The following is a 20,693-nucleotide window of genomic DNA, read 5'->3' as shown; positions in this document are numbered from 1 at the left end:
TACTGAGAGCCATTAGGAGCCTTTATACCAGGACTTGGATGAGTGTGGAAAATATAACCAAATAAAGCTACAACGCACAAGATTTGGACAATACTCATGTAAAACAGGGATGCATCTGTGCCCCACTTTTGTTTAATAAATATAAATAAAGCATTAGCTTCAGTTCCAGACTTCCTTCCCAGATTAGCGGGCATCCATATCCAATGCCTCCAGTATGCTGATGATACATTATTATTTGATCATACTGAATTGGGCTTCCAATGATACTGGGATGCACTTTCATTGTATTGCAAGGAAAACAGATTATCAGTAAATCATTCAAAAATGAAATTCATTGTCTGTGGAGCGAGCAACATCAATACTTCCAACAAATTCAAATTTGTCATGAACGATGTAAGTTTGGAGAACGTATCAAGCACTAAGAATTTGGGCATCTATTTCAACTAGCATGGCTCGCACTTATCACAGTTCTCCACCCTAAACGAAATCTCCCGTCCATTATTATGAGCTTCAAAAAACTGTCAAGAAAGATGCGTAGCACAGACCTTACAGGCATTTGTAAATGAATCGATGTCAAGTTCATGACAAGTTTAACCTACGGCTCACTGATATTCACAGATCATATCGCGACATGTCTCAAAAAGCACAAACCCGATGCTACAGACACCTGTTCCAGTTTCCTGAAGCCACTCCGTCCTCTCAAATACGACTGGAATTTCAGATTATGCAAACAATCAATCATGTTGAAAGATCAGTTTTTGGACTATTATGCTAAGATCAAGACAGCCCCCAAAGGATCCCTTAAAGAATTGTTATGGCTAGGCCTTCAGGATAACAAGCTTCAATGGGAACCCCACCAGAGGAACTCAATTAAACCTTTGGGCACACAGAGAATCTTTTAACAAAACCTGCCTCCAAAGTTAACCTCTAAAATTCGAGCCAAAAACGAAAAAATAAAATTGAGAGAAGACAGGCAAGAGCTAGCTCGAAAGCTCGAAGGCTCTGATAGTGGATAAGGCTTTTGATTGTTCCTCCTTTGCGGTGGACAACATGTTCCTCCTTTGCGGTGGACAACATTGCCGGCTGTGAAGCCTTAGGTTTTACGCTCCACCTATCGGCGTCCCAGACCTGTACAGGCATTCTCCTCTATAGACCCCCTGGCTCGGATGTATGACGTTATAACGCATACTTTTACTCCGCAGACCATTACAACGCGACTTTTACTCCGCATACCGTTACAACGCATAGCGCCTTGGGGCGCTGGATAGTGGTAAGTATAATTTACTATTCTAACTCCAGTCCCCGTGGACCCTAGGGAAGGTGTTGGATAGTAAATTATACTTATTCCCTATCCTAGAGCGCCCCCCAGCGCAATGCGTTGTAATGGTATGCGGAGTAATGGTCGCGTTGTAATGGTAGTGCGGAGTAAAAGATCCGTTGTAACGGGTGTATACCCCTGGCTCCATTGGGTCCTTTTTTGAGGATTTGCAGTCGGCCCTATCAGTACCATGCATGCGTTCAGCGCATTGCATGCTATTAGGCGACTTAAACTTGCATATGGACTGTCTTACTGACACTGAAGCTGACAAACTCCGTGATATCACGGCGATGTTAGGGCTAGCCCCTTCTATCCACAGCCCCACTCACGTGAAAGGCCACACGTTAGATGTTATTTTTTCCTCCATGCCTATTGAGGCGTCCCCGCCACTCCCGGTCCTTTGGTCAGATCATTATCTGATAAACTTTGCCTTAATGCTTGACTCTAAACCTAGCCAAAGGGCTCCTAAGGTAGGGTCCCGGCAGTCCAGAGCTTTCCATCTAGTGACAGCAGATATGCTCTCCGATGCTCTTGGCCAATACCCGTGTCATCTGACCGGGGTTCTGGAAGCCGATTTAATCCTGGTCCAGAACTGGATGCAGGCAAGATTCGAGGAGCTGGCCCCTCTGAGGGCTGCTAGAACAGCCCCTGACCTCAACTCTGCTCCTTGGTTCTCTTCCACTCTACGCATAATGCGACAAGACTGCAAGAAGTTGGAAAGGCGCTGGCGGCGCAAGTATGATCTTGTGGAGAAAACGAAATACCGCGACGCGATAAAGGCATACTACAAACAGATTGCCGCAGCCAAAACGAGTTATCTCGAACGGAGAATCGACAAAGCCGATAATACCAGCCGGGAACTCTTTAGAATTGTGAAGGAGTTTGTCAATCCAGTTGCACACACGGAGGAATGGATCAAACAGCTGGCAGACTTTTTTGTGGCAAAAATTCTAAAGATTCAGGACACCTTTCCACCTGTGGACTCCCGCATGGCCGACGCCGCTTTAGGGGGTAAGCCGACCTATTTAGATCCCTCTCAGGCTAACTCAGGGCCCACTCTATCTGTCTTCCCCCAGCTGTCCTGCGAAACTTCGCTGGAGCTGCTATCTCGGATGAAATCTGGCTCGCCACTGGATGCCTGTCCGGCGAAATGCCTGGGCAGGGTGGCTTCAGCGTTGAACAGCTTGCTGAACCCCCTGCTGAATCTATCACTGAGCTCGGGGGTGGTCCCACGACAGTGGAAACACGCACTCATTCTGCCGCTGATTAAGAAGCCTCTGCTTGACCCGCTGCAATGGGCTAACTACCGTCCGATCTCCCTCCTCCCTGCTCTGGCGAAGGTGTTGGAGAAACATGTGCAGCATACTCTATCCACCTTTATTGAGAACAACAATCTGCTGCATGACTCCCAGTCCGGCTTTCGTGCAAATTACAGCACGGAGACCGCTCTGGTTGAGGTTACTGACGCCATCAGGGAGACACTCGATCATGGGGGAATGGCGATGTTAGTCATGTTGGACCTATCGGCGGCGTTCGACACCGTCCCACACGCTGGCCTTCTCTCAAGACTCAGGGAGATTGGTCTGCGAGGGACGGTGCTGGACTGGTTTCAATCCTTTCTTGCCGACCGCCGACAGGTGATCTGGGCTCCGCCGTTCTCGGCCGAAATGCCTTCGCTAGAGGTGGGGGTGCCTCAAGGATCTATCTTGAGCCCCACCATTTTCAACATATATATGGCCCCTCTAGCGGAGGTAGCAGAGGCGTTTGGGGCCCGGGTCATCTCATACGCTGATGACACCCAGCTCTTGTTCACCTGCAGGAAGGGAGAGGTCTTCAACGGCGGCAGAATCAAGGACTGTCTAAGCGCAGTCTTTGCGTGGTTTCAGCGGCACAGCCTGAAATGCAACTCAGACAAGTCTGAGCTGCTCTTTTTCGGCTGTGCCCCAGACCCGGGCTGGAAGACATGGTGGCCCCAGGACATGTTCCCCCCAGAGACACCTTCCGCTCAAGTAAAAAATCTCGGAGTGGTGTTTGATGACGACCTCTCTTTTCGTCCTCACATCCTGGGATTAGCAGGGAAATGTTTCAGCATCCTCAAGATGCTTAGGAAATTTCTTCCCCTGCTTTCACTGCAGTACCGTAGGAATGTAGTTCAGGCGTTGGTGGGATCACGCCTCGACTATGCAAATGCGCTCTTTGCGGGCCTACCTAAATATCTGTTATCTAGGCTGCAGATGGTACAGAATTCGGCGGCCAGAGCCATCTATGGCCTGCCCAGGAGAGCCAGTGCCTCAGCGCTCTTGGCCAGGCTGCACTGGCTGCCTATCGCTGGGAGAATTAGATTTAAACTCCTCACTTTGGCGTTTAAAGCTCTCCATGCGATCGGCCCTCACTATCTGAGGAAGCGTACTGCTTTCTATGTGCCACGGAGGTCTTTGCGGTCGGCGGAACTGGCCAAAATGGAGGTGCCTGTGGTCAAACGTGTCCGGATGGGAGGTCGCTCCTTCCAACACGTGACAGCTTGCCTGTGGAACGAACTCCCACTTTCCCTTCGGAAAGCAAGCAGCCTCTTGGCTTTCAGGAAGGAGCTGAAGACTCTGCTCTTCACCAAGTAACCCGCGATAACTGTAGTGTGTCTGCCTTGGTTTTTTTCTGTTTCTAGGGGCCTCTTTGCTAAAGCGCCGGGACACCTTTTGGGGTAGCCGTGCGCTCTAAAAGTTTGGCTTACATTAACATTAACATTACATTAACAAAGCAGAAATCTGTGCGTTTTTCTGTCAAGATCTGGAAAAAGCTTCACAACTATCCAGCCCTATGAAAGTGGCATTCAAAAAAGAACTTATGAGGCTGAGATGCGGACTGATACCTTTAAAAGCAAAATCATACACATTTGAGCGTTAAAAGGCTCTTCTGACCATAATTGTGGACTGTGCAATTTTAAGCAGGAATCATTGATACACATTGTTTGCCATTGTCCTTGCTTGAAAGGTCGAATGTGTTACTGGTTAAGGCCAATATTTTGACACTTGGACGTATAGAAACAATATTTCAAAGCTATTACTGCATGTTTGAGTGTAGTAGATGCACAGCTCTCAGGTAGGTGTGTGAAATTCCTCAGGAAAGCACTTAAGTTATTGAACGCAAGCCCTGCAGGTTGCTAAAGTGGCAACCTGCTTGTCTCCATTCAACCCTAGCCTAAGAATTGCTGCCGCTGGGACTTCTTCCTGCCAAATGTATTTACAAAGTGCACTTTACCATCTACACGTTTAAGCCTGATGAGATTGTACTGTGCACTTTAATTACCGGCCTCTAACCTTGTTGTTACACCTTGGCCAGGGCTAATGGAGATTAGGTTTGGTAGACCCCCAGCTATCACAAAAACACTTTTTGAATTTGATGGGTATTCTCCTAGCTCTTCAAGCCTAACGAAATTGCTTAGTACACATTGCCAATTAGTTTAGGAACTTGTTCTTTTAGGCTGGCCAGGACTAGTGCGTGTTAGACTTGATACACCCTTAGATACTGCAAAATGCCCTTTATGAACCTGGTTTGCTTTTTAAATTTCATGAAATTGCACATTACACTTTATTTAACAGTCTTTATCATCGGACTCTTTAACCCGGGGACGTCTGACGTCACAGTGGGCATGTGCGGAGGCCGGCCGGGGGCTGCCCAAACCACGGCCACTCATTATTTCACCCACACCGCGGCGGAATTCACGCCTGCGTCAACGGGTTAAGCGGTTGAGATTGCATTGTGCACTTTAATCACTGGTCTATAGGTGTGTTGTTACATTCTTGGCTAGGACAAGTGGGGATTAGTTTTGGTAGACCATCTGTTACAGTAAAATCACTTTATAAATTTGATGGGAGGCCTCTTGGCTTTTGAAGCCTAACCAAATTGCTTAGTGCATGTTAACAATCGGTTTACGAACTTGCTCAAAAAGGTTGGCTAGGGCTAGTGTGAGGTAGGCCTGATGGGCACTCTGATACTGTAACATGCATTGTACGAACCTGGTTTGCTTTTTTAGTCCAATGAAATAGCACAGTGCACATTATTTACTAGCCCACTGTCTGGTTAGGACTAGTTTGAGCTGGGGTCGGGTGCTCTTTGTTATTGTAGAATGGCCTTTATAATCTAATGGGCATCCCCCTGGCTTTTGATGACGGATGACTTTTATGATTGTAAATTCAATCGAATAAAGTTTCTTGAACTGAACTGATGACGGATGAAATTACTCAGTGCACTTTATTACCTGGTCTACACTTTGGGCCGCAAAGGGACATTTGGCCCGTTTGCAACCGTAAAACATGGATGCACAATGTACTAACCCTATTTTACGAGTTGCTACTCTATTAACGACTCGCAAAATAGGGTTAGCGACTCGCTATTAGGAAGGGGCGTGCCAAGGGAGTCCCTTCCTAATAGCGAGTGCAAATGCCATGTATGAGTGTTTGCGGTCACAAAAAACTCGCAGTTTACCACCTACTTCAAGCAGGTGGTAAACCATTCACAAACGGGAATGTGAATGGGTGTGCAAATATTTTTCCAGCGCAGGCAGTGGTCCCAGGGACCACTGCCTGCCCTTAAAAAATGAAACTGAAATGTTTCATTTTTCTTTTTTAAATGAATCCCGTTTTCCTTTAAGGAAAACGGGATGCATTTTTAAAAAAAACTGCTTTATTGACAAAGCAGTCCCAAGTCATGGTGGTCTGCTGACACCAGCAGGCCACCATCCCTGGGAGTGCTCGCCATTCCCGATGGGGTCACAAACTGCGACAGCCTTATTAATGTTCATGAGGCATGCAATTTGTGACCCCATTTGAAATCACAAACAGTGTCTAAGACACTGTTGTACATTGAATTTTGCGACTCACAAATTGCAACTATCAATTAGTAATTATTATTTGCAATTGTGTAATTAATTTTAGGTGTGTGTTGTGGTGTTTATATATGTAAATGGTGTGAAAGGTGGTAAGTAATTAATTTTTGATTGATTAATTAATACATAATAATAAAGTAATTTTTATTAAGTATTTAGTAATTATTAAATGTAATTGTGTAATTAAATTTAGGTGTGTGTTGTGGATATTATAGTGCTGAATAATGTGTAAATAATTTTGTTAATAATAATATATTTAAATGTATATATTAATTATGTTAATATTGGAAATTAAATTTAATAAAAATGTTGATGGTTTTGTTTTTTATTGTTTTGTTACCCAGCGCCTTCCCTACTGTTGCACTCACAGGAGTGGGAACAGTAATTTTTACCCCTCCTCTATCCCGTGCTTTTCTTACTGTTGCACTCACTAGAGTGGGAATAATATTTTTTACCCCTACGCTATCCAACGCTTTCCCTACTGTTGCACTCATTGGAGTGGGAATAGTCATTTTTAGCCCTCCTCTAGCCAGCACTTTCCCTACTGTTGCACTCACTGGAGTGGGAATAGTAATATTTACCCCTGCGCTATCCAGCGCTTTCCCTACTGTTGCACTCACTGGAGTGGGAATATTAATTTTTACCTTTAGGCTATCCAACGCTTTCCCTATTGTTGCAATCATTGGAGTTGGAATAGTAATTTGTATCCCTCCGCTATCCAGCATTTTCTCTACTGTTGCACTCACTGGAGTGGGAATAGTAAATTTTACCCCTCCGCTATCCAGCACTTTCCCTACTGTTGCACTCATTGGAGTGAGAATAGTAATTTTTACCCCTACGCTATCCAGCGCTTTCCCTACTGTTGCACTCACTAGAGTGGGAATAGTAAATGTTACCCCTCCGGTATCCAGCACTTTCCCTACTGTTGCACTCATTGTAGTGGGAATAGTAATTTTTACCCCCTCGCTATCCAACGTTTTAACTACTAATGTTTTTATTTTCTTATTAAATGTATGTATTATTATTTTTTTAAATAGTTTAATGTGTTCATTAAATAGAGAATATTTTATTTTACATTATTTATATATGTGTTTATTTTACTTTTATATCAATAAAAAAGTTTATAAATTAAAGATAATAGTAATAAAATGTATTTAACTAAATATATGTATATGTACATATTTTGTGTGTTTATATTTATTAAATTAAGTTTATTTGTTATAATTAGTTAGAATATATATTACATTTAATGTATTTTGTTAGTAATATTATTATTATTTAATTAATTTAATTTAAGTTATGTTATTATTTAAAGTCGATATTTTTTACATCTATAATGTTTACATCGATATTTTTGAGTCGATATTATTGTACTTACCTGTTTAAATATAGGGAGTCCATATTTTGGTAATCGATATTTTGACATCGATATTTTTTTCATCTATGTTTTTTAAATCAATATTTAAACATGGAACCGTCCAGAATACAGCAGCATTCCTCCTGAAGGCAGTGTTTTTAATTGGGTTTTGCTGATGCCAAGCAGGTTAAGATTGTACTTTTTCATCTCCGCTGCCACATGGTCTGCCATGCCTGTCCTACATGGTCCTCATGTTCCATGTCCCGATGCTGTTGGGCTTGGTCAAAAGTAGGTGGATCGGCTTTGTGGCATCCAGGTATCTCTGGCCTACACCACAAGGTATAATAGCTTTCTGTGAAGGAGACTCTTCTCTTCCCAAAGCCAGGATGTTGCCTGGTCTTTTGCGTGACGTTTCTGTAGCTGGGATTTTTTTACATGGTGGGGTAGCCCACGCATAACACCCTCCTCCTTTTGCAGCTGGGCTGGGACGGGCCATGAAAAAGAGGATCAACATGAATACTATCCAGTGCTCCGCACCTACACATGACAGCAACAAGGAGAAAGAACAGTTTTACAACAGACTCCAGTCCATCCTAAAGGAATGCCAAAAGAGAGACATCACAATACTGGTGAAGGCACTCAACACCAAGACTGGAAGCGACAGCACAGGTACAAAGAAATCATGGGCAACTATGGCCTTGGTGACATGTACAAGTGTGATGAAAGGGTTGCAGATCTTTGTGTCCAGAACAGCCTAGTGATTAGTGGTAGTGTATTCCCACACAAAAAAATACCAAGGCAGTGTGGGTGTCACAAGACTATTCAACAGAGAATCAGATCAACTACTTCTGCAATTCCCATAAGTTCTGGAGGTCCATGCGGGATATGAGAGCGATGAGAAGGTCGGATGTGGCATCAAACCATCACCTTGTCATGCCCAGGCTAAAGCTAAAGCTGAAGAAAGCATGGATGGAATAGACAATCCAACACCAGCGATATAACACCAACCTCCTCGAAGATGCCCAGAAATGGAGTGAATAATTAGCCACCCCCAGTGACAAGTTTCAAGTCCTGCAAGATTTAGAGGACAACAGAGTTGCAGTAGAAAGTCAGTGGGAGAAGATAAAAGAAACAGAGGCATCAACCTGCCTTGCAGAACAGTGTCATAGGAAACATCAGCATAATGAAAGGATCTCCACCAAGACTCTCTGCAAAATCCAAGAAACAATGGAAAAGAAGGTTGCAGTCAACACCAGCCGAACAAAAGCAGAAAGAGTGAAAGGTCAAGACGAATACACCAAAATCAACATGAAAGCAAAGAAAAATTTAAGAGCAGATAAGGGAAGATTCATCGATGGTCTTACCACAGAAGCCCAGGAAGCAGCAAGCCATGGAAAATTGAAAGAACACTGCAACAGAACAAGGAAACTCTCCAGCATATATAGGAAGCCAGAAAGACGTGTTAAAGAAAAAGCTGGGAAGACTATCAAGCGTAACAGAGGCCAACAACGAAGATGGGTGGAGTACTAGGAAGAACTGCTGAACCAGCAAGTGCCACAGTCTCCACCAGACATACAGCCAGCTGACAAGGACTTGCCAATTGACTTCAGCAGCCAACCGAGGAAGAAATACGGCAAGCAATCAAAGATCTGGGAAATGGGAAGTCAGCGGGACCTGACAACTTTCCTGCAGAGGTACTGAAGGCAGAATTGGAAACATTAGTAGACATGCTCTACCCCATGTTTGGAAGGATCTAGAAGAGGAAAAGGTGACGTCAGACTGGACTGAGGGATATCGCACATCAAGATCCGCAAGAAGGTTGAACTGAGTTACCATGCAAATTATATAGGGATAACTCTTCTATTAACCCCAAGCAAAGTGTTCAACAGAGTTATCCTGAACAGAATGAAGGAACAAGTCAATGTTCAGGTGCAGGACCAGCAAGTTGGCTTCTGCAAAGATATATCATGACAGAGCAAATTGCAACACTGCGCATCATCGTTGAGCAGTCGATTGAATTGAACTCCCTCCCTCTACGTCAACTTCATCGACTATGACAGAAAGATCCTTTGGAAACTCCCCTGTCACTATGGTGTGTCAGAAAGACTTGTAGAAATCACCAAAAACTCTTACAATGGAAAGTCCTGCAAGATAGTCCATGCAGGACAATTCACGGAAGCCTTTCAAGTGAGGACCAGAGTCCACCTGGGTTGTTTGCTCACTCCTTTTCTCTTCCTGCTAGCCATAGACATGATCATGGAGACATTCACAGCAAGGAGATGAAATGGACGCAGTTTGATGACCGGGACTTCGCAAATGATCTGGCCCTACTCTCCCATACCCATCTGCAGATGCAAGAGAAGACCAACAATGTGAAAGCCGTGTCAGCACAACTTGGCCTTGGCATCCCAAGGGGAAAAACCAAGAGCCTGACGATTTCTCTTTCTACTAGCCATAGACAGATAAAACCAATATCCTGAGGATTTCTCTTCCTGATAGCCATAGACAGGATCATAAAGACATTCACTGCAAGGATAAGAAATGGACTCAGTTCTATGACCTGAACTTTGCAAAGGACTTCGCCCTACTCTCTCATATGCATCTGCCGATGCAACAGAAGACCAACAATTTGACATCCATGTCAGCACAACTTGGCCTCAACATCCCCAGGGGGAAAACCAAGAACCTGAAGGCTAACAAGACCAGTGCAACTGCAGTCACTCTTGCAGGCAATGCACTGGAAGATGTTGAGGCCTTCACCTCCCTGGGCAGTGTCATAGAAAAGCAGGGCAGCACAGATGCTGATGTCAAGGCACGAACCGGGAAAGCAAGGGCTGCCTTCATTCACTTACTTAACGCTGTAAACCAAAATCAGGCTTTTTAACACCAACGTAAAATTGGTTCTTCTACATGGAGCAGGAACTTGGACGATAACAGTGACCACCACCAACAAAAGCCAGACCTTCATCAATACCTTTCTGAGGAAAATCCTCCAAATCCGCTGACCAAACACCATCAACAACATCAACCTGTGACAGCAGACCGTCCAACTTTCTGCTCATGAAGATACAATGAAAAGTTGCTTGGCCTGGATAGGGCACACCCTCCACAAGCCCGCGTCAAATGCCACCAAGTAAGCCGTAATCTGGAATCCTCAATTGAAAAGGAATAGAGGATGGCCAAGAAACATCTTGTACAAAGGCCTCAAAGCTGACTGTAAGGAAATGGGTTACATCTGGAGTCAGATTGAAAAGCCCAGGGCTGAGATGGCTGGAGAGTCCTTGTTGATGGCCTATACCCCAGAAGGGATAGTAGACATCAGTAAGTACTCCTCCCTCCCGGCTCCTTACTTAAGGGGACCGTAGGGGACCACAGAGTGTGACCGCTCAGCCCTCCACAGGGCTTGGTCGCCCCACTCACTGCTGCCGCTCCTGCCTGCCTTTGCCGCCTCCTGCCTGCAGATTCCTTCGCTCGCTGCCCGCTGCTCCTGGGAATTTCCCGCTGCTCCTGGGAATTTCCCGCTGCCCGCTGCTTCTTGGAATTTCCCGCCGCTGCCTCCCTGCAGCCCGCCCCCCTGTGAATCCATTCGCCGCCCCGCTCCCGCCACCCAGCTGCTCCTCCCTCCCGGCTCCTACTTATGACGCCCCCAGAGCGACCGCGCAGCGGGAGCGCCGATTGAGCGCCGAAGGTGCGCCATAGGTAAGCCCGTCTGTGCCCGTCCGCGCCTGTCCCGCGCCCAGTGCCAGGACCCCTGGCGCTCCCCGCCGAGGCAAGACGACCCGACTGACCTACGACGCCGCCACTCTCAACGCACTCAATGCCGGCCGGACCCACGCCTGCTGCCGAGCCACCCCGAGACGCACCCACGGACCCTTCACCTGCTGCACCTGCAAGTTCACCTGCCTCGCACCCGCCAAGACAAACACCAGCAGCAACCACCTCAAGTGCATCCTGATCAACACCCGCTCTGTCCACAGACACGCCGTGGAACTCTGGAACCTCCTCGACGCTACATCACTGGACGTCGCCTTCCTCACGGAAACCTGGATGAACGCCTCCTCTGCACCCGACATCGCCATCGCCATCCCGGACGGGTACAAGATCATCAGGAGGGACCGCATCAACCAGACCGGAGGTGGCATCGCCATCTTCCACAGGAACACCATCCGCATCACGACCGACACCAACGACTCCTTCGCCGCAGCCGAACATCTCCACTTCCAGATTCACACTGACCCTAAGACGACCCTCAGAGGCACCCTCGTCTACAGACCCCCGGGACCACGCACACAATTCAGCGAAGACATCACAGACTGCATCAGCCCGCACGCCCTCCCATCCACTGACTACATCCTCCTCGGGGACCTCAACTTCCACCTGGAGAACAACAAGGACCGCAACACCACCGCCCTGCTGGAAAACCTCGCCAACCTCGGACTCAAGCAACTGGTCAACACCCCCACCCACTACGCCGGCCACACGCTTGATCCCGTCTTCTCTTCCAGTAAGTACATCACCTTCAGCCACGCCACCGGACTCACAGCCGACCACAGCTGCGTCCACTTAAGCTTCAAAAGATCCATGACCCACCACCACCTGCAACAGGTACCTCACAGGAATTGGAGCAAGATCACCGCAGACCAGCTCACCACCTCCCTCAGCCAGAGCCCACCCGCCAACACAACGGACCCCAACGAAGCAGCCCGCAACTTCACACAGTGGCTGACCGCCTGCGCCGATGACCTCGCGCCACTTAAGAACCCTCCCAGCAGACCCAGAAGCAAGAAGGCATCCTGGTTCACCGACGACCTCAAGGACTCCAAGAAGACCTGCCGCACCCTCGAGAAAGCCTGGCTCCTCGACCGGACCACCGACAACATGACCGCCCTCAAACACGCTACCTGCAAGCACCACCAGCTCGTCTGCACCACCAAGAAGAAATCCCTGAAGGAACGACTGGAAAACAACGCCCACGACAGCAAAGAGCTCTTCACTATCGTCAAGGAGTTCTCCAACCACAGCACCGGCACCAACGACATCACTCCGTCTGCGACTCCCTCACCTCGTTCTTCCACCGCAAGATCGCCGACATCCACAACAGCTTCGGTGCCCCACCCACGCACCCAACCGTCGAACCAATGCCCCCCACCACCACCCTTCGCACCTGGACCACGGTGACCACCGAAGACACAGCCCGCACGATGAACACCATCCACTCCGGATCACCGACCGACCCCTGCCCACACCACGTCTTCAACAAGGCCGACTCCACCATCGCACCCCAACTCCGGAACATCATCAACGCCTCCTTCAACACCGCCACCTTCCCGGAGAGCTGGAAGCACGCCGAGATCAGCGCCCTCCTGAAGAAACCTACAGCGGACCCCACCGATCTCAAAAACTTTCACCCCATCTCGCTCCTCCCTTTTCCTGCTAAAGTCATCGAGAAGATCGTCAACAGGCAGCTGACCGCCTTCCTCGAGACGAACGGATCCCTCGACCCCTCGCAGTCCGGCTTCAGAGCCAACCACAGCACCGAGACCGTCCTCATCGCAGCCATCGACGACATCCGGACCCTGCTCGACAAGGGGGAAACAGTGGCCCTCATCCTCCTGGACCTCTCCGCTGCGTTCGACACGGTCTGCCACCGCACTCTAGTCCAGCGCCTCAGCAACATCGGTATCCAAGAGAAGGCACTGGAGTGGATCATCTCGTTCCTCGCCGGAAGAACACAAAGAGTCCGCCTCCCCCCGTTTCGCTCCGAGGCCACCGAAGTCATCTGCGGCGTCCCGCAAGATTCTTCACTCAGCCCCACCCTCTTCAACATCTACATGAAACCTCTCGCAGCCATCGCACGCCAGCACAACCTCAAAATCATCTCTTACGCCGACGACACCCAGCTGATCCTCTCCCTCACCAGAGACCCCGACACCGCCAGAACCTGCCTACATGAAGGGATGAAAGACGTCGCCGAGTGGATGAAGGACAGCCGCCTGAAACTGAACTCGGACAAGACGGAAGTCCTCATCCTGGGATCTTCGCCCTCCGCCTGAGACGACTCCTGGTGGCCCCCAGCCCTGGGCACCGCACACAAGCCAACCGACCACGCACGCAACCTGGGCTTCATCCTGGATCCCTCCCTCTCGATGACCAGACAAGTCAACGCCGTCTCCTCATCATGCTTCAACACCCTGTGTATGCTTCGCAAGATCTTCCGCTGGATCCCGACCGAGACCAGGAAGACTGTCACCCAGGCACTCGTCACCAGCCGACTGGACTACGGAAACGCCCTCTACGCCGGAACCACAGCCAAGCTACAGAAAAGACTCCAGCGCATCCAGAACGCCTCCGCCCGACTCATCCTGGATGTCCCCCGACGCAGCCACATCTCCAGCCACCTGAGGAACCTGCACTGGCTCCCCGTCGACAAGAGGATCACGTTCTGGCTCCTCACCCACGCACACAAGTCTCTCCACGACCTGGGCCCCAAGTACCTCAATGACCGCCTGACCTTCTACACGCCCACCCGCCAGCTACGGTCCACCAGCCTCGCCCTCGCAGCCGTACCACGCATCCGAAGAGCCACCGCCGGAGGAAGATCCTTCTCTTACCTGGCTGCCAAGACTTGGAACTACCTCCCCATCCACCTTCGGCTGACCCAGGACCATCTCGCCTTCAGGAAACAACTCAAGACCTGGCTGTTCGAGCAGTAGCATACCCCTCCCCCCAAGCGCCTTGAGACCCTCCCGGGTGAGTAGTGCGCTATACAAATGGCATGATTGATTGATTAAGTAAGGAGAATGGTGGAAATCATAAATTGTGATTACATTGAGATTGTAATCATTTAGCGTACACCTGAGAGCTGGCTGTCATTAATGCAGATATTTACATAAGGAAATAAGGGCACTTGAGTGCTGAGAGAATACATTTGTTAGTGAAGGAAATCTAGTGTTTGTACCTACTAGCCTCTATTTTGCCTCTCTTTCGCCTAGGGGCCCTTGCTGCATTGTTTAAGTATCCAGATATTCACCAATAATGTGGCAGCCACTGGTGCATGGAGCGACTCAAGCACAACTGCTTTTATCGTCATGATGCTTTCCTGCTGCGTGTGGCCTGACCCCAAGATTGCGCCCATGCTACTTCGTGATTTCAACCTGCTCTGCTTTGCTCCGTTGCCCTTTGCAATTTAATGGCTCATAGGTCAGTCTCCAGCCTTTGGGAACAGTACTTAACCTTCAGATAACCAGCATTCTCCGAGGGTCTTTATTGCCAAACGTTTTGGATGTAAAACGCTGTTTGCCATTTGATCTCCTCTGCATACCAGAACGGTAACCTCCTAGTTTGCATGTCATTGATGCCAGAGTCTATAATGGAATGACCCCTTTGCTTTTGAGGACTGTAGGACCCGGAGGGAATGGCACATAGGGTGAGACCTAATGGTGGCAGCACAAAGCAGCAGCAGAAGAGCCTGAGAATGGTGGGCAGCCTGAGAAACAAGGGAAGCAGTTTTGATCTCAGATGATGCAATAGCAATCCTTTGCCTGACCCTAAGATGGCTGCCACAGTTTTCCCTACCACCGGACTCCAACCAGACCTTGATCACATCCCCCTTCAGCCTAATTGGCAGCACCAGCTCCTTCTCTGGTTTGTTTTTACTCCCACCCCTCCACCTCCTTCTTTACCTCTATCCGCTAGTGGGGACATGCTCTTCCACTACTTGACTCTGTTACTGTAACCTATGTATCTATTCAAAATGGTTTTTCCCTAACGTTGAGACCTGAGCAACATGGCTGGTGCCCGGTGGAGCTGCTAGACAGCTAATGAGGAGATTGGCCCTGGTTTCCCCCCTCGACCGTCACCTACCCAGCCGGACACTGGACACAGTTCTTCCTCGTCTCCCTGCTATGGCTTCTTCCTCCCCTCCTTTCCCACAAATTCTCTCAACCTCGTTGTTTGTTTACTGTACCTTATTCCGCCTTTGTAACTGATGTAATTTGTAATGCAATGTTCCTCTGGTTTAGCGCTCTGATACATCCGGGTCTAGCCAGCACTATATAAACCTTTTTAGATGTACATTGTATTGCAACGATCCTCTGGATAAGCGCTCTGATACCTCCGGGTCTAGCCACCGCTATATAAACTTCTTAAATCAAATAAATTCAAAACTGGTTTTCCTGAGACCTGAGCAACAAGGCTGATGTCCGGTGGAGCTTCTAGACAGCTAATGAGGAGATCGGCCCTAGTTGCCCCTTGATCGTCACCTACCCAGCCGGACATTGGACACAGTTCCTCCTCATCTCCCCGTTATTAACCCTTCCTCCCCTCCCTCCTACGAATTCTTGCAACATTGTTTATGTGTACTGTACCTTACTATGCTCTTGTAACTGATGTAACTTCTAACGCAATGTTCCTAAATGTAAAGCGCTCTGATACTCTCTTGGGTCAAGTTCGCGCTATATAAAACTTTATAAATATATAAATAAATTCCTTCAATGTGGAGAGTGGACAACACATTCTCCTCCCAGGGCCTGATGTTGATGGTCCTGGAGACTCACCACCATTCACCAGGGCATCTTGTTGTGCCCTCTAAGTGACTGAATGGACTCTCCCCCACTAGTGATTCCACTACTTGCAAATGTCCTCCAGTGAGTGTGTGGTGTTAGAGACAGCATTCCCATTATCCACATATCTAGCCCATATTTTCCTTATCTGGCTTATGGATGTTGTCTTGACTAGTGCTCCAAACAACCCTAATTATCTCATCTACCATCACAGTTAGCTCATTATCTGAGATCTGGTTTGCCTTCTACCAGCCATGTCTACAGGTGTTGTCGAAGACTTGATTTTGGGCAAGTGTGTCTTAAAAGACGTGTCTACTGTCAGAAATACTGTCTGCATTTGCTGTCCTTTGTCTTGAAAATCCCTGTGTCCCATTGTGATGGCACACAGCTAAATATTTCAGTTTAGCTCTTGGGTTTCAATATTATTGATTTACGTAATAGTAAATATTGTGGACCAGGTATCCTTGCTCTGGTTCCCCAATTGTTTTGCCTGCATGTCTCCTGTTTTTGATGACTGTTTTTGGTGGCACATTAGGACCCTCCACAATTTACCACTGATTTCAACGGTAAACATCCATTACAAACCAGTCATTGCAACGACCTACCTTTACAACAAACTTTTACAACGCAACTGCCTTTACATCGCATGACATTTCTTTTCTTTTATTTAAACAGTTTTATGTAGCGCTGGCAAGACCCAAGGGTATCAGAGCGCTTTACAGGAGATGGACAAGATCAAATGATATAATATTACGCTCGAACAAAAAGGAACAGGAAAAATAAGAGAACAAAAAGTAAAGGACAATAAAGGTATAGGCAGTAACATAAAGAACCAATTCGGGGATTGGATGACTGGAAGAACGCGCTTGTGTAGCTTTCTTTATAACCAAGGGAGGAACCAGCCTGAGGGTATTTGAGCTTCTCAGTTCTCTGGAGCAGCCAGCTTTGTGAAGTTTTTGGGAGAGATAGAGTGGGGTTTGAGGATGCAGGTGGAGCCATTGGAGATCCTTGAGGATGGGAGAGATGTGATCTAGTCTCTTAGAATCAGAGATAAGCCTGGCCGCGAGGTTAAGGACTGACTTGATTGGGGCTAGGTGGACTTTAGGTGTACCTAAGAGCAGAGCATTACCATAGTCGAGTCTAGAGAGAACTAAAGATTGAACAACAGATTTAAAGTCATCAACAGGGATGAAGGGTTTGATTTTTTTGAGGTGAAGAAGTGAAAAGAGAGCTCCTTTGGCAGCGATTTTTATGTGAGAGGAAAGGCTGATATTTTGGTCAATGCTAATTCCGAGAGACTTGGCTGAGCTAGAGGTGGAAAGGGAGCAGTTGAGAGCATTAAGATCAGGGAGCCAGTGTTGAATGGAGAGCCGGTTATTTTTAGGGGCAAAGAGAATGACCTTTTTTTTTTTTAGGGTTGAGTTTAAGGTGGTTGAGATGGAACCATTGTTGGATCTTAGTCAGGGTGTCGTTGAGGTGCAAAATGTCTGAATGGGATTTGATTTTACAGTAAAGTTGGGTGTCATCTGCGTAGCGGTAGTAATTGATACCAGCTTTCTTTAGAATGAGGGTGAGGGGCTCCATGAAGAGGTTAAATAAAGAAGGAGAGAGAATAGACCCCTGGGGAACACCCAAGGAGACAGGCATATGTTTAGAGAAGCAACTGCTGATTTTGATTTGTTGGGATCTGTGCTGGAAGAAGGAAGTGAACCATTCAAGAACGGGACCATTGAGGCCAAACCGAACTTTGAGGGTTTGAATAGGGCAGAGTGGTTGACAGTATCGAAGGCAGCAGAAAGGTCAAGAAGGATAAAAAGGGAGGCCTCACCCTTGTCAAGGGAGTGATGGATGTCATCAACTATGTTGAGCATTGCAGTTTCAGTGCTACAACCATTTTGTAAACCTGACTGTAAAACATCAAGAAGGCAAAATGAGTCAATGTGTTTGTCTAGTTGGAGCAGGACGCATTTTCGAGGGCTTTGGAGAGAAGAGGTAGATTGGAGATTGTTAAATTGTTAGATTGTTAAGGTCATTAGGGTCAGCTGAAGCATTTTTGAGGATGGGTGACATTTTGGCCCAACTGTAGGGAAACAGGGACACAACCCGTGGCCATGGAGGAGTTGATGATGGTAGTCCAATATGCTTAAGGAGTGGGCGAAGGAGAGAAGGTGGCAAGGGTGAGAGGACAAGGAGGGGGAGACACATTGCGGGAGGGGAGTTGAGGCAAAAGATGCTTCAATCTTGGCAATTTTTTCAGAGAAGAAATTTGCAATTACTTCACAATTCCCGGTGGTGGCGGTCAACTTGGGGGTGGCAGAAGCAGATTGTTTTTTGATAATGTTGAATAATTCCCTAGATCTATTCTTGGCTCGATCAAGTTGAGCGCGGAAGAAGGAGGCCTTTTCACTAAGGATGTGTTTTTTGTAGTTATACCTAGCGGATCAGAGGAGGGCGAGTTTAGAGGGAGAGGGGTGTTGTCTCCAAGAGCGCTCGGACATTCTGAGTGCACGTCTCTCATTGTTGAGTTCAACATTTTTGCAGTTTTAATTTGGCTGGAGCAATTTCGTCAAGGACTTCGGTGATTGTTTTGTTGTAGTGTTCAGTAATATCATTAGCATTTTGTGAGGGAGGAGGAAGTTGAAGTTTAGTTTTGAGTTTAGACTCTAGTATGCCAGGGGGAATAAGGTGAAGGGTTCTGGTTAATTTCTTAAGTTTAAGGTTTGTGGGGGGAGGCGGAGGAGTAAAGCTGTTGATCTTGAAGAGGATAAGGTGATGGTCCGACCAATCAATGGGGACAATGTGCGAGAGGGAGGCTAAATCTTTGCTAGTGATGATTGCATCTAGCGTTGCTCCTTTGTCGTGCGTAGGGGAGTGGCAGAGTTGGATCAAGTCCGTAACGGCAAGGAGGTCTTTAAGGGTTAAAACCGAGGGGTCATTGTTATTGTTCCAGTGTATATTGAAGTCTCCGAGGAAAATGTTATTGGAGTAGGAAATCGAGGCTTGGGAAAGTAGGTCAGACAGTTCATCTACAAACGATATAGGGTCACCAGAGGGGTGATAGATATTATGTAGCCGAATAGGGGGGGGCTGAACTTTAAGTTCAGCTACAAGGTATTTGAAAGTGGTTTGGTCAGAGTTCTTGACAAGTGAGAGAGGGAGGTCATCTTTATAGATCATGGCTAGGACCCCCACCCCCGAGTTTTGACAGACCTACCTTTTCTGAGGATATAGTAGCCAGGGGGGGAGAGCATAGGAATGTGAGATTCACCAGTCAAAGGGTTGGGGGGGGTAGGAATTATTTGGGACCCCTAGGTCCAGGGAGGAAGTGTGGGTAGGCGTGAGGGGAGGGATGGGAAGGCAGTTACGAGGGAGACCATCGTAGAGGACAACCATTACAACATGTCACTACAACGCCTGCCATTACAACACATACCGTTACAACGCATTCCATTACAACGCATTATAAGGTAGGTAATGGAGATTTCTTTAGCATTAGGGTGGGTACGGGTTTTGGGGTACATGGGAATAGAACTTTTTACCCCTGCACTATACAATACTTTCCCTACTGTTGCACTCACTGGAGTGGGAATAGTAATTTTTACCCTTACACTATCCAACACTTATTAATTTTTACCCCTACACTATCCAACACTTACCCTACTGTTGCCCTAAAAGTATTATGCGTTGTAATGGTATGCATTGTAATGGAATGCATTGTAATAGTAGTTTTAAAAAATGAGTTTTAATGTCATGCATTGTAAAATCATGCAATGTAATTGTAGTTGTGATGTAAAGACTGCTTTGTAAAAGCATGCGTTGTAACGTCATATATTTCTACCAGGGCTAAGGTGCTTGTGCTCTCGCCCTAAAACTTTGCCTTCTTTCCATTTGACACATTTGATGTTCCTGTAAGTCCCTCGTAAAGTGGTACTATCTCTACTTGGGGCCTGTAAATTAAATGCTATTAGTAGGCTTGCAGTGCTGAGTGTGCCACCCAGTTAAGTAGCCCTTTAAATATGTCTCTGGCTTGCCATTGCAGCCTGAATGTGCAATTCTTAACCGCCATTTCACCTGGAAAAAGAAACCTTTTGCCTGGCTCAAATCTTTCTTTTTAATACATATATGTCAACCTAGAATAGGCCCTAAACAGCCACAGGGCAGGGTGCAGTATATTTAAAAGGTTCGACATATACTTTTAACTTTTACGTGCTCTGGTAGGGAAAACTCTTAAATTTGTTTTTTATGACTGCAAGGCCTACCTCTCCCATGGGATAGGATTGGGCTACATTCTTACATTTAAGTGATAACTTTCTATTGGTAGCAGGTAGGGAATTTCAGTTTGGTCACCGAAGAATTGTAATGGGATGCTGAACAATGCAACCATTCACCCCAGTCACAAAGATCTGGGATTGAGCCATCGTTTGTTTGCTTGCCAGCCCAGTTTGGACCCAGCCTTATGCAAATCAGTCTTGAACCTGCTCCACATGGGAACAGTCCAGCCCGAACTGCCAAGTCATGTCCTCCCTGGACTGGAAACAAACATCCTGGGACCAGTTTTGGGGCAACACTCCTCTT

General features: G+C 47.2%; 1 pseudogene; it reads left to right on the top strand.

Annotated features, from left to right (window-relative positions):
- Positions 1-10,165: 10,165 nt before the first annotated feature.
- The window catches only part of LOC144823635 (uncharacterized), a 134,943-nt pseudogene continuing 124,415 nt past the window's right edge, over positions 10,166-20,693 (top strand).

The sequence above is a fragment of the Lissotriton helveticus genome, chromosome 3_1 (genome assembly GCF_964261635.1).
Source record: "Lissotriton helveticus chromosome 3_1, aLisHel1.1, whole genome shotgun sequence".
In the NCBI taxonomy this organism is placed as follows: Eukaryota; Metazoa; Chordata; class Amphibia; order Caudata; family Salamandridae; genus Lissotriton; species Lissotriton helveticus.
This window is presented reverse-complemented; position numbering and strand designations above follow the sequence as displayed.